At 37.7% G+C, this 14,264-nt stretch overlaps 1 pseudogene; it reads left to right on the forward strand.

Moving 5' to 3' along the window:
- The first annotated feature begins 9,420 nt into the window (after positions 1–9,420).
- On the forward strand, positions 9,421–10,057 carry LOC147577523 (mitochondrial import receptor subunit TOM22 homolog pseudogene; annotated as a pseudogene).
- Positions 10,058–14,264: the final 4,207 nt, after the last annotated feature.

Genomic DNA, 14,264 nt, shown 5'->3' on the forward strand with positions numbered 1-14,264 from the left:
TAACACCCCAACCTTTGGTACCTCTTCTCTCACGTATTTCTAGCTGATGAATTTCTTTTTTTTTTTTTTTTCAGTGCAGAGATTCCCCAGGATTGAATGTGCAATGTATTCCCAATGCTCTTACCAGAACTTAGTAAAGAGGAACTATTACCTTCCTACTCCCTGATATGATTGCTCTCTGTATGAAGTCTCAAATTGTATTAGATTTTGTTGCTGTATAATATTAGATTGTAATGCCTCCTGTGCCTTCCGTGTTCACACATACCTTACTTCAAATGTAGGATTTTCAGGAACACTAGCTTTCAGTTAATTCATTTTATGTGTGTGTGTGCATCTGTGTGTGTTTCTTTATGCTGTTAAAAGTTAAAGTGACTTTATTTTAGATATTATATACAAATATTTCTAGGAAATAGAAATCTTCTCATGGTCTCTGGTGTTCTTTCCAAAACAAAGATGGCAATTAGTAGACTGCCCATGTCTCATTATATGATGACAAAGTCATATTAAATGCATGTTAATTTATCTTACTTGCTCACTTACCCATTTAATTTCAATCTCCTTTGCTTAAAATTATAAATTTATTAAAATATATACTCTCATAAAAGTATTATACTCACTCCTGCTATTTCCTCAAATAATCCCCAAATATTTCTTTTTTTTTAATATTTAAAGTTCTTAGAACAATAACATTTGCTGGTTTATATTATCCATAAATTTATCCAAGCAAATATGGTCTATTATTATACAGATAGTGTGCTAATACTGATAAAACAAACACAACTAAGACAAATCTCTACCCTCAATGAAATTACAAGTAAGAAAGATTTCATGAATACTATAGAGTAATTCATTGAGATACTAATTGTCTTTTTCCCCAGCTCTTGTAAGACATCTCCATTTTAGTTTTCTATGATACATATCAAATTACCACAATCAGTGGCTAAAAAAAAAAACACTTATTATCTTACTATTTCTGTGCATCAGATATCTGGAGTCAGTGTAATTAGGTTTTCTAGTCTGAATTTCACAGTAATAAAACCAATGTCACCCAAACTGTGTTCTCATCTGGAGCTCAGGGTCCTTTTCCAAGTTCACTGGCTATTTTTAGAATTTGTTTCCTTAAAGTTTTAGGATGGAAGTCTCTATTTTATTGATAGGTGCCAGTTGAGGGTCCCTCTTATATCTCACATGGCCTCTCTACAACATGGTAATTTGCTCATTTAAGTTCAGTAGAGACTCATTTGATGCAGCTTTAAATTTCTCTGGTTTCCCCTGTCTTGGACCTCTAGACCTTCCTTTAAAATGTCTCATCTGACTAGGTCAGGTCCACTGACACTCAAGGAGACACATACAAGTGTCCACACCAAGGAGAAGGAAACATGGTGCCATCTTAGAAATCTGAGGCAACATCTTCATCCTAATAACATTGTTAAAAGCTTTGTTTTTGTTTTTGTTTTTGTTTTCCTCTTCTCAAGAACTTGTTAACAAACTTAGTGTTTGAGGAACAGAGGCAAAATTGGTAGGCATCCAAAATTTAATTACTAACCAGACTCCTAGAACAAATGGAATTAAAAACTCCTAGAAGGTAAAAATGCTAAAGTTCAGAAATGATGGAAATGTGTCAACTTGAGAAAGAAACATTTTTGAGTGATTTTCTTGAGGCAAGAGAGAGAGGGTGGCTATGTGGTTTCAGTAATTATTGAGAAATGTCCCAGAGAAGCTATCAGGTGGTTAGCCTGAATGAATTCTTAATGGAGACTGGATTTTAGACATCAGGCTTCTGGTCTCATCTAAGATACTGCCATCCAAGCTTGACAGAGACCAGTAGAACCTCTCTCAATGAAAATATCAGCAGTCATGAGGGTTGATTCAGGAGAGAGTTTGTCCTTGAGTGTGTTTGATCTCATGAGGATCTTTCCTGGCTTTAAGAAGGAAGTTCCTCTTTAACAGTCCTAAAATTGGATTTTCCCCTGGACAATAAGTTGAGAGCTTAGAACAGATGATCTGGCTTCAAGCTACAGACATTTAAAAAATGAAACAAACACTTATTACCGCTATATATTATACGGTAAAATCACCCCTATCAAATAGGAAAACCAAAAACATTATAACTCCATGTGATAATGGCTATGATAGATGTATGCATAAATACTTGTGAATACAGAGAGCTCTGTCTAAATAAAAATGGAGCTAAAATATATTCTCCAGAATGAAATAATAAATCTTAGTTTTAAAACTAAGAGGAAATTAAGGGATAGGTAGAAGGAATCATGGTGGACGTGGAGGTAATGAGGTGGGCATGGGACGGTCTTAACATCCAATTTCTTTATATTTCAAAAAGATGGGGCAAGAGGATCATATGGCCAATGGTGAAACTAGAATCAGCATCCCATTTTTAAGAAGTTTTCAAGAAACACTCCGTCCAAAGATAACTTCTATCAAAGGATGTTCTATTTAACCACTTTGCTTTTCCTTTTTTCTTTTTTTTTCAGATTTTGAAAGGTTTAAGTGTTGAAGCCTTTCAACTATTTCTTATTAATATGTACCAGTGGGAGATATTGTCTTATCAATAAACATGTTAATTAGGCTTAGTTGACAGTTGAGAGAGGAAGTTATATAATGGGGGTCACAAATGCAAAAGCCCTCTAGGGCCATGCTGTTAACGTAAATGAGAAAAGCAGCCTAAATCCAAGTATAATACAAAATAGGCTTGAAGAGCCTCTGTGAACTGGGGACTACCTAACCTTTCTGAAGGGGCAGCTTCTATTCAGCATTCAACAATCACTGCCGTGTGAGAAGGCAGAATTCACAGTCCCAAAGTTTCCATTGTTTCTAAGAAAAGTTGCAAATCTAGATTAAAGTATAGGTAATGGTTGTTGATATTTTTAGCATGTTTCTGCAATGCAAACACCAGGAAAAACATCTAACTATATAAGACTTGGAACTAATAGTGTATAAACTCATCTATAAAGCAATAAAACATAATGTAATTCTCACGAGTTGGGAGACTGATAGAAGAGTTTAGAATATGGTTGGCAAAGGATAAGCAGTCTGAAAGAGAGATTGATAAAGAGAAAGGAAAACACCAGAAGTAAAGTTTACAGACTCTAAAAATGTGCTCAGTGCTGCACCTGCTAAGAAAAAAATGAAAAGTTTATTACATCATTCATTGCAACCCAACTTTTCTATACCAACCTGTCAATGGATCACATTGCAATTGTGTCAGATAAGTGACAGTAAAATCTATTTAATCTCAGATAAAATCTAAACACGGTATCTGTTGAAGTGTTTCATAGGCACTATCTCATCCCCTGAAAAGAACAGGATTGGGGTATTGGATCAACCAAAAATGCTTAAATGCATTCCATTCACTCTGTGTGTGTGTGTGTGTGTGTGCATGTGTGTGCGTGTGTCTGCCTGCATGCACACATGTTTATCTTCAATTTTCAATTCTCTTAGGAAAAAAATTAAACATTTGCTTATGCATAAAAATAATATAAGTACATTATAACTTTGTCTCTTACTATGTTATGTTTGTGGATGCTATGAAGACAAAGCAAATCATCTGTGCTTTTAACTGCAGTCCATTTTGGCAGCCAGAGTAAAAGTGAAATTCACTTTCTTCTTCCAAAATCATAGGAGAATGTGTTTGCCTAACTAAACCTAATTCTTTAAATTGTACGCATTATTTGATTCATAGGATTGCAAATCAGGGGAACTACCAATGTTAACTCAGATTTGTTGAAAATACTAAACAATGTAGGGCTACATAAGTAAGATCCAGTTGGAATTATAGTATTTGGGCTAGGAAATCATAGTGTGGTAGAGTCCCTTCCCTAAAGAATGTGGTAAGAAAAGACATCAAGATAAAGGAAGGCAACCTAGCTAGTGACATCCCTCAAGATCCTGTAACATTAGACTACCCAGTCAGACTGTATGTCCATATGTTAGCCATATATGGGAGACAAAGAAGTTGAAAATGCATAAAAGACTATGCCATGTGGCATTTGGGGCTCAATTTTGTGGGTATGAACCCGACTGAGCCAGTGCTGGCACAAATAAAGTTGCTTCCCAGAACAAAGGCCTCGGTGTCAGGACTCTCTATGCAAGAATTCTGCTACAATAGTTTTCTTTTGCAGAAAGTGACTGTATTTTTTTTTTAATTATATGCAGGCTTTTTAGAAAGGTCAGAGAAAGATGATTACAGGACTTCCAGGCTGGATCCTGAAGAAGGGAACATTTAGAGAGTTCCATTCATGTCAAAGATTAGACTGTGCCAGTTTAATCAGCCATCTCACTTTCTACAGCACATTTATTGCTTCTGCTACCATAGATGATGTTGAAACCCTACTTAGTTTAATGCTTTCTTCTCTCACATCGAATCAAATATGCATCTCACTGGTGGATAAGAGAGCCATCTATTTTTAACATACGTTTTAGGTAATATTATTTTAATAAATTACATATAAAGTAGAAGGAATATGCTGATGATGTATAACTGATTTTATTTGTGCGCTTTGTATATGGGGGCAAGACATATATTAAAAAACGGTAGCAGAAGTGACACATTAACATTAACAATTTAAAAAGAAATAGGGGTGCCTGGGTGGCTCAGTCGGTTGAGTCTGACTTCCACTCAGGTCATGATCTCACAGTTCCTGAGTTCGAGTCCTGTGTCCGACTCTGTGCTGACAGCTCAGAGCCTGGAGCCTGCTTCGGATTCTGTGTCTCCCTCTCTCTCTGCCCCTCCCCCACTTGCATTCTGTCTCTCTGTCTCAAAAATAAATAAACATTTAAAAGAAACAAAACCACTCTAAGAAACAGTAAATTACTTTGATTACATTATTAGAGTTTCTGAGATCATCATTTTTCAAAACATAGGTTCAAACAACTGAAGAGGAGCAAAGGGAGACAGGGAAAATTCCCAAGGAAGTTAAAAATGACTCTAGGGGGGCTGGGTCGTGCAGAAATTCGGCACTCATTTATCTGTCCAGTACTTTTCTTGTTACCTCCATGTTAGCTGTGGGACTCCCCAGTGTGGAAACAGATACTCAGGCCTCCAATCCCACAGACATATTGGGGATATTACAAATAATAACTTAGGTAACTTGGCTAAATTTCTGGCTTTCAGACTCTGCCTGCTTTCTTTTGACCCTAGGTAGACAGCTTGATAGAAATTATAGCCCCAAGCAATGAATGTTCTCAGCTATCTTGCACTCATTTTTACATGGACAGAAGATCCATGCTCTAGCCCACTATGTGAAAGTGACTTTGGTCACCATAATCTCAATGGGGAAATTTTAATTAACAATTATGCCACAGAAAATGAACTCCTAGCCTTTTTTTTTTTTCTTTTTTTGCCTCAGGTGTTGCCATCCAGCTGGTCTCAGGCATTAGGCCTACTACCTTATTGAGTTTCTGTTTTATTTCTGATAGACTGGGATGTTTAACTTATTTTGGAGTATAGTCTTGTCATTTTTTTCCTTTTATAAATAATTCATCTATTACTACTCTATGCTGAAAGGAAGGGGAAATTTTTAAACACATTTCAACAGCATCTGACTAAAAGGTTAACATGCTTTTATGAGAGGTAACTGCAAAGAAGTTCATTTCCTTTCTTGATAACTTAGAAGAATGACTTGAAATTTATGAGGGTTATATCAGAAAAATGTGCCTTTATGTTGTTAACTGTAAGATGGTTTCTGGGCAAAATACCTTGTTAAAACTAGGCTCAATCTGTAAATAAAAGAAGCTTAACATAGTGTGTTATAGTATATACAATGTTAGAAACACTAAAATTCCCTATAAAGTTTGTTTCCACAATATTAATAGTATTAAGAATCAGTGGTTAGCCATTTAAAAATTTAAACATGCCCTGTGGCAAACACTGCAGGTTACATTCTGCTCTTCCTTGGTAAAAGAATCTTGATATAGTTTTGGATACTAATGTGCTCAGGTAGAAAACGGCACCTACAGGCATCCTCGCAGGTACTGGTGACCATGTGACATAATTCTAAACATTGAGATATAAGCATAAATCTCCCGAGTCAGGAAGATTCCGGGAAGGCATTTTCTTTTTCCTGATAAAAGGAAAAGTGTCATCAACCATCTTTACCATTTACCCTTTCCCTTTGTGTCTGATGCAGAGTCTCATGCCTGTATTGTAGCTGCCATCTTATTAACACGGGGAGAAAAGACAAGCTAGGAATAGAGGAGAAGAAAGACAAAAGGAGACTGGGACTGCAAGCAGCAAATCCAGCCCTGTAATGCTAACCTTCCCACTACTTGTAACACGAGAAAGACCAACCTAATTACCCACTTGTACCACTGTTAGCTATTTCTTGTCAGGTTTTTATTGCAAGCAGCTGAACTCTATCCTAATTCCCCTATGCTTTTATTATAATTAGTACACATAGGACCAAGCTTTTATTCAATACCCTATCTTTACATATAGCTTATGCATATCATTAATTTTACTAGGATGATAGTGTCAATTTTATGCATAATTGCAATCACTATTAAAATGGTCAGATGTATTTAATATCTATAAATATTCTTGTCCAGAATACAAATGCAAGTAATGATAGGGCAAAAAATGATCATTTAATGTATATTGCTTTCTTTACCTCAGATAGCATGATATCAGAGAACAAAGTGGAGACAATGAGGTCCACCTCCAGATCTCTCTTCAAGGAAGGACTTGCTGCAACCAGCCATGTATCCTCCTGCTGTGAGATCCTTCAGGGACTGCCTCATAGCCAGCTGCAGAGATCTCATAGCCAGCATAGTCTCCATCCAGTGACTGAGAGGAGTCATATAAAGGCCCATGATCTTTGGTTCAACACGGAACAATCTGATGGGCTCCTCATCAGATGGATCAAGGACATGTTGGGCCTGTGCTGCAGCTTGACTTCTCTCTCTGCTCATTAATGTTTCCTCCCCCTTTCTTCCATTGGTGTTGATCCCTCATAATCATCTCACACCTTAAACTCCATCTCAGTGTCTACTTCTGGAGAACCCAAGTTGCAATAGTTGGCACTGGGAGTAATCCAAAAAAGCAGGTGATGAGATTTTAGAGTTGGATGATTCACTACCTGGCTGGCAGTGAGGACCCTAGGACCAGTGATAGATGGAACACAGAAGCCACGGGCATAGGATGGCAGTCCAATTCTTAAAACTTCACCAGTGATGAATTGTGAAACTATTCCTGTGTTTCTAGTGTATAACATGTGATGTGTTACGCATTAGAAATGTATTGGAGATTTAGTGGCTGTAGGGATAAGGAACCGGATCACTATTCCTAGGGACCACTGGTGCTCTAGTGAAAGACAATGAAGAACTGAGGGTAGGTGACAGGGAACTTAAAACCAGCTATGACACCCAGAGTCCTCTTTACAAGCAAGAAAGCTGATCTCTTCTGGTGGGAGGGCAGAGGACAGAGGGCAGGGAATGTTAACCATAAAACTGGATAGGAAAGAGAGACGTTTTTGACTTAAGGGCACTCTTCAAGAGACAATATTTAGCATCATGAAAAAGACCCCAAGAAATTTACATTTATACCAGAAAATGGTGTTAATTCATTACTTGTATGCCTCTTAGATGCATGGAAAATTGATCCTAAATTTCACTGAATGAACTGAAATACCAAAACTACCATTGCAAACACTAAGGGTTGGGATGATAAATTTGGGAGAATGAGATATGCTTCATAGTGTAGACTATGTGTGGTCAGAGATAAAATAGGTAATTATGACTCCCAGTGAGACCCAGAGGTCACATTATTTACCCAGGCCATGAGAAATATTCTGGTAGAGAGGTACCAGCATGAATTAAAAAGTTTAGTGATGGTTCTCCTTTGTTGCCCAGGACTGGTTGTATGTAGGATGACCAATTCTCCTAATTTTAGTACTGAAGACTCTACATCCTAGGAAACCATCCAGTTCTAGAAAAACCTAGAGTTGTTCACCCCAGTTGATATTAGACGCTATTACAGAACTTAAAGATAGCATGGGGATGATAGAAACATTAGAAGCCAAGTGGAGGCACTTAACTTCCAGAAGTTAGAGGGGGATCACAATTACTGCAACAACATAACAATGTCAAAGTTACACCCCATATATTCTGAACCACAGAGTTATGGGGATGTTTAATAACATATAGCATCACTGAGACAAGTAACAGTAGCTGACAAGGGTAATAGTAAGCAAGAAAAAAAGAATGAATGACTGGATTATTGAGGGCTGTGACCCCAATAAAAAGTTTTGATTCCATATATGGCTCCCACAGTTGAGCCATTTGACCACCTGGAATCCATCAGCTGAAGATGTGGCTGGGTATTCAGGAAGAAATATCCTACACAACACAGCAAGTATACAAGATAATGGTTCCGCCAATAATTCTCTCAAAGGGATGTATCACCATTTAGACAGCGAATTGTGCATTCAGCAAAAGGGGGTATCCAGATCATGGAAACTGATGACACTGAATCTGAGAGGCCATTGATAGCCAAAGATCTGAAGCATTATCACGGAACCTTTAAAGTGCGACTACATAGGGCTGGAATAACAAAAGGAGTCTTGAACAAAGTCTGGTTTACACTGCATACCTTCATTTTGCAAAGACAGCCAATCATCACTTTCCTGGTACCCAAATATATAATTGGGACTGACATACTTGCAAGTTGGCACAATCCCCACACTGGGTTCTTACTCCATAGGACACAGGCTAACCTAATAAGTAAAGTCAAAAGGAAGATTTTGCAATTATTTATATCCAGCCAAGACAGTAAATCAAAACCAACACCATCTTCTGGGCAAGGTTTTGGCAGAAATTAGTGCCACCCTTAAGAATCCAAAAGGATTTGGGACAGTAGTTTGTCATATCTTTATCTGATTCACCAGAATGATTCCTGCAGAAAGAAGATAGACCCTGGAGAATTGTTGCAGACTATTTCAAGCTCAATGAAGTCATACCCTTGACTACAACCAACATTCTAGATGCGGTATTTTTGCTAGAGTATATTAGGAATACTCAGACACATAGCATGAGCCATTGATTTGGTAACTGAACTCTTTTCCACTATTATCAGAATAGAGAAACAGTTTAGCATTCACGTGAAGCAGAGAATATATATTTTTATTTTTCTCCCAGACTATGTTTATTTTCTGCCCTTTTTCATAATATAGGACAAAGAGACCTGGACTGTCTGAATAGTTTGTTGAACACCAAATAGATCTTACACTGATGACGTATTGATTGGGTAGGCCGAGTAAGAATTGGATATACTAAAGGTCATGGCAAGACACATGCACTCCAGATATCAGGAGATTAGTCCTGTGAATACCCAAAGGGTTTGTCATATCCATAATATTTTTAAGGATCTAGTGGTCCAAAGCATGTCAAGACATAATCTCTAGAGTTATGTCCACCACTGCCGCTGGCAGCTCTAGGGTGTCCCTGTGTCTGGATGAATTGCTTTCAAAAGATGGTGCCTAGAAGCCTGAGGAGGAGCTGGAGAAGGAAGATGATGAGGAGCTAGACGAGACTGTTGGAGAGACTGTGGAGTCTTATGAAGATGGTCCCAGAGAGAGTCCATTCTGCAGAGGGAGCTACTTTGGAACTCCCCCTTTGTAGCTCAAAAAATGTGTAGGTTTTCCAGGGAAGCCTTGTGGATTGGGACCATTTCCTTCATGGTCTTGGTTCTTCCTGTTGTGTTTGGGATTGAGAACTTGCAAATGGAGCAGTAGCAACAACTGTAGTAAGGGCAGATACCTAGCAGGGAACACAAGGCTCTCAGGAGGAATGCTAGGGGCTCTACCTTCACTTCCTGGAAAGATCTAGATTATTACTGCTATATGATTTGTCTTGTTGGGGCCAGTTTGAAATTTCAATAGTGTTTGAACTACTGATTATTTGTTAGGTTATATATATATTTTTTAATTTTGGCACATTGATTTATCTAAACCTGGTGGGGAGAATTCTCCCCAGTTTCTCACTGAGACTACCAACTTGCAACTGTGCCCTCCGCACTGTCCCATTTCTTCTGTCCTCCTTCTGATACAGAGTACGGCTCTGCAAATGGTTACTCCAGCTCTGGCCACCCTACTCCTTTCACTAAATAATTTGTGACCAGAAGATCTCAACCTCCCATTGTGGCATAGGAACTGATGCCACTGGGAAGGATGTACCCCTGAATATTTTTGTTTTCAAGTATGGAGATGTAGGAAAGGGACACGCACACAATATGAAATGCATAATGTGTTACAGCTGTAGTGTAAAATGTCACTGTGAATTTCTATGTTGGAAAGGAGGGAGGGCTGGCAGCAGTTTCAAACACAGGATGAGGACTGTGGAGGACAAGAAAGGAGCTCATTGCCTTTGCCCATTTTGGCTAGTAGACCTATATAAGTGTCCAAAAAAGAAACAAAAAAGTATGTGCTTATTTTTTTGTATTTTAATATTAAAAACAGGGGTGTCTGGTGGCTCAGTAGGTTAATGTCTGACTGTCGGTTACCGCTTAGGTCGTGTTTCCAGGGTTGTGGGATCAAGTCCCTCATCAGGCTCTGTGCTGAGCATGGAGCCTGCTTGGGATTCTCTCCCTTTCTCTCTCTGTCCCTCCCCCACGTCTCTCAAAAATGAATAAAAAATTTAAAATAAGCTTTAATAAAGAGATTTTGTTACAAATATATATTTAAATATATTAATATATATACATATATATCAAAAATTATTCCAATGGGAAAAAAAAGACATAATCTCCACAGTAAAAGACAAATTAGTGCACTTTGCATGGCCAATTGCAAAGTAGGAAGCACAATTTCCTGTGGACTTTTTCATATTTTAGAAACAATAAATTTCACACACGGGAATATGCTCTGGTCATAAATTCGGCATGCAACAGGCTTCCAGCTCTGAGTGGGTCTTAAAGCAGGAAAGACCTCTGGAGTAGATCTAAGGTATGGTATAAGCATACCTGTCACTGGGCCTTATAATCTGGAAGACTTTGTGAAATTGATAGTATCAGTGGAGGGAAAAGATTCCATGTGGAGTATGTAACAAGTCATATTAAAAGCATTATGTCACAGGCCCTGAATTTCTGAAGCAAGGCCTTGCAATCTCCATAAGAGAATTATATGCCTTTTTAAAAACAACTCTTACATGTCCCTAGGCCCTGGGAAGTATGGAAGAAGACTTGACCAGGAAATACTAAATGAATATGTGGCTGGAGCTAGTATTATGAACTGGGTCCTGGAGATCTACCAAGTCATGTGGTCATGAAGGTCTAGCAATAATCTATTGTAAAATAAAGTGGTAAAGGCATACACGAGAATAAGCAAGACAAGAAGTCACAAGCAGTATGGCATCTGCCACTTCCACAGCAGCACTGTTCCTTCAGTATGTGCCTGTGATTTTATGGAAGAATTCCATATGACCGGCTAAAGGGAAAAAACAATGAAAACAATTTAGTTTATATATAATTGGGTGCTTGGTTATTTCAGTATGTGGGTGTTAATGGACATTGACAGAAGTTTTATAGGCCCCTCTGTCTTGGGCAACCCAATCCTGCCATAATGAACACATGAAGAGAGTGGCCACACTGATAGATATGGAGGCTACCAATGGCCAACATGATGAACCCATACTTACACTTATCAATACTGAACCATCTACTGCTGATGTCAAATGTACACCCTGCCAACAATAGTGAAAAGTGCTAAGCCTTTCATACAGCACAGTTTCTCAAAGACAGACAAACTTCATGGTTTAAATTGACTACATTGGGGCTTTTCCATCCTATAATGATACTTTATTCTCACAAAGATTGTCATATATTCCACCCATGATTTGGTCACCTTCTATGACCATAGAGACCAGTCAGCAGTATGATAGCATGTGAAAGTGTTTGCTTTTTTCCATGTGGAATCTTACATAAAAACATGTCTGACCAGGGAAATAATTTAATAGGTTGGGTGAGGGATCATGAACAGAAAATAAATATATTTATTGTATCATGTACTTAAAGTTGTTACAGCATTGTCATGGCTGTTGAAGATATAACTGAAGTGTCCACTCAGAGACAATACTCTGTGAGGATGTTTTGCTATCCTCTAGCATGCAGTATATTAATAAAATCAGAGAACAAAAAGTAATACTCTATCCTCAAAAGGAAAAATACATGGCTCTGGTAATAAGAGATATAAATAGGAATGGGCTCATTTATCATTATCTCCAGTACCTACTGGGAGGTTTTGTGCTTACCATCCCAACAACTCTGAACTCTGGTCTCTCATGAGACAGAATAGAAAATCTCAGCCATTTCTGTCTGACATAGGACATTTTGATGGGCAGTAGTCATTTGAGAGTTCTCAGCTAAGTTGGCCAACACTATGTAGGCTTATATCATGGCTTAAATTCTTCCTCTCCGATCCTTCCTTTCACTGCTATTTCTTAATATACATCTTACATCTGAAATTCTACTCTAGTATCTTCTGGAGAATCTAACCTGTTACAGAATGTTCAGTAATTTTTTTGTGCATGAGTAAACAGAAAATCGAGTTGTTACAGGCATCTCTGTGGTGCAAATTGTGCAAAATGCTGTGCATTATACTGAAGGTGCAGTAGAGAACCATAGGCTGAACTTTGCTTATGAGATGACATGGCTTTTCCAATAGTCACTGTGGAATATACAACTGTATATCATAGGAAAAGAATGGAGGCATGAAAATGAAGGATGAAGAAAAATAAATAATGGGGAAAGTTGTAAGTATAACCCTGGAAGGCTTATTAAGAAGACTGTTCTTGTTTTAATATTTATTTGTTCAATTAGCATCCTGGAACCTAAAAGCTCAAGAAGATTTGCTTATACCTCTCATGGCTTCCTATAAAGTTATAAAAAAGTATAACAGTTGTGATTAATCTAAAGGGCACCAGTTGCTTTGAAAGTAGTAATAGAGCTATAGCACCATTTCTCTTTACATTCCAAGTCCTAACATCCCTTTCTTTTTTTTATTTTATTTATTTATTTATTTATTTATTTATTTATTTATTTATTTATGTGTTTATGTTTTTTTTGCACATGAGTGGCTCAGTTGGTTAAGGTTCGATTCTTTTTTCTATTTATTTATTTACTTTTAATTTATTCATATATGAGAGACAGAGAATGAGCAGAGGAGAGCAGAGAGAGAGGAAGACGCAGAATCTGAAGCAGGTTCCAGGCTCTGAGCTGTCAGCATATAGCCTGACGTGGGGCTCGAATCCCCAAACCAGGAGATCATGACCTGAGCTGAAGTCAGATGCTTAACTGACTGAGCCACCCAGGCACCCTCAGATTCTCTTTTTTTAATTAATCAATTTATTTATTTATTTTTATTCTTATTATTTTTTTAATGTACATACAAGTTAGTTAACATATAGTGCAACAATGATTTGGGGAGTAGATTCCTTAATGCCCCTTACCCATTTAGTCCATCTCCCCTCCCACAATCCCTGCAGCAACCCTCTGTTTGTTCTCTATATTTAAGAGTTTCTTATGTTTTGTCCCCCTCCCTGTTTTATATTATTTTTGCTTCCCTTCCCTTATGTTCATGTGTTTTGTGTCTTAAATTCCTCATATGAGTGAAGTCATATGACATTTGTCTTTCTCTGACTGACTAATTTCACTTAGCATAAAACCTTCTAGTTCCTTTTCAATAAATCTTCTGTTGTGGGTTGTCTCGGTGGCTCAGTCAGTGAAGCTCAGGTCACGATCTGACAGTTCGTAGGTTTGAGCCCCACATTGGGCTCTGTGCTGACAACTCGGAGCCTGGAGCCTGCTTTGGATTCTCTCTCTCTCTCTCTCTCTCTCTCTCTCTCTCTCTCTCTCTCTGCCCATCCCCCACTTGTGCATTTCCTCTCTCTCTCTCTCTCAAAAATAAATAGAAAAATAACTTAAAAAAGAAGTTTTCTGTTGCCTTTTTTGAGGTCTTTGCTTGAAATGAACGCCTAGAATAATTTTCAGTTGAATATCCAGCATCCATGTGTTATAGATTGTCCCTCACACTATATTATATGAACGTTCTGTATGAACCTTATGAAGCTACAGAGGTACTGCAAAGATTTTTAAAAACACTAAGATAAGCAAAATTCAAACTCTCTTCTCCCCTGTTAAAGTTAATTTTATAGTCTCTTTTCCCTTCATGTTTCTACTATTAAAAAACAAAAACAAAAACAAAGATTAAACAAACCACCATTGGAAATTTTCCAGGTTTCTCTCTCTTTGCTTTTCA

This window comes from Puma concolor, chromosome C2 (genome assembly GCF_028749965.1).
Source record: "Puma concolor isolate L17-30 chromosome C2, mPumCon1.1.hap2, whole genome shotgun sequence".
NCBI lineage: Eukaryota > Metazoa > Chordata > Mammalia > Carnivora > Felidae > Puma > Puma concolor.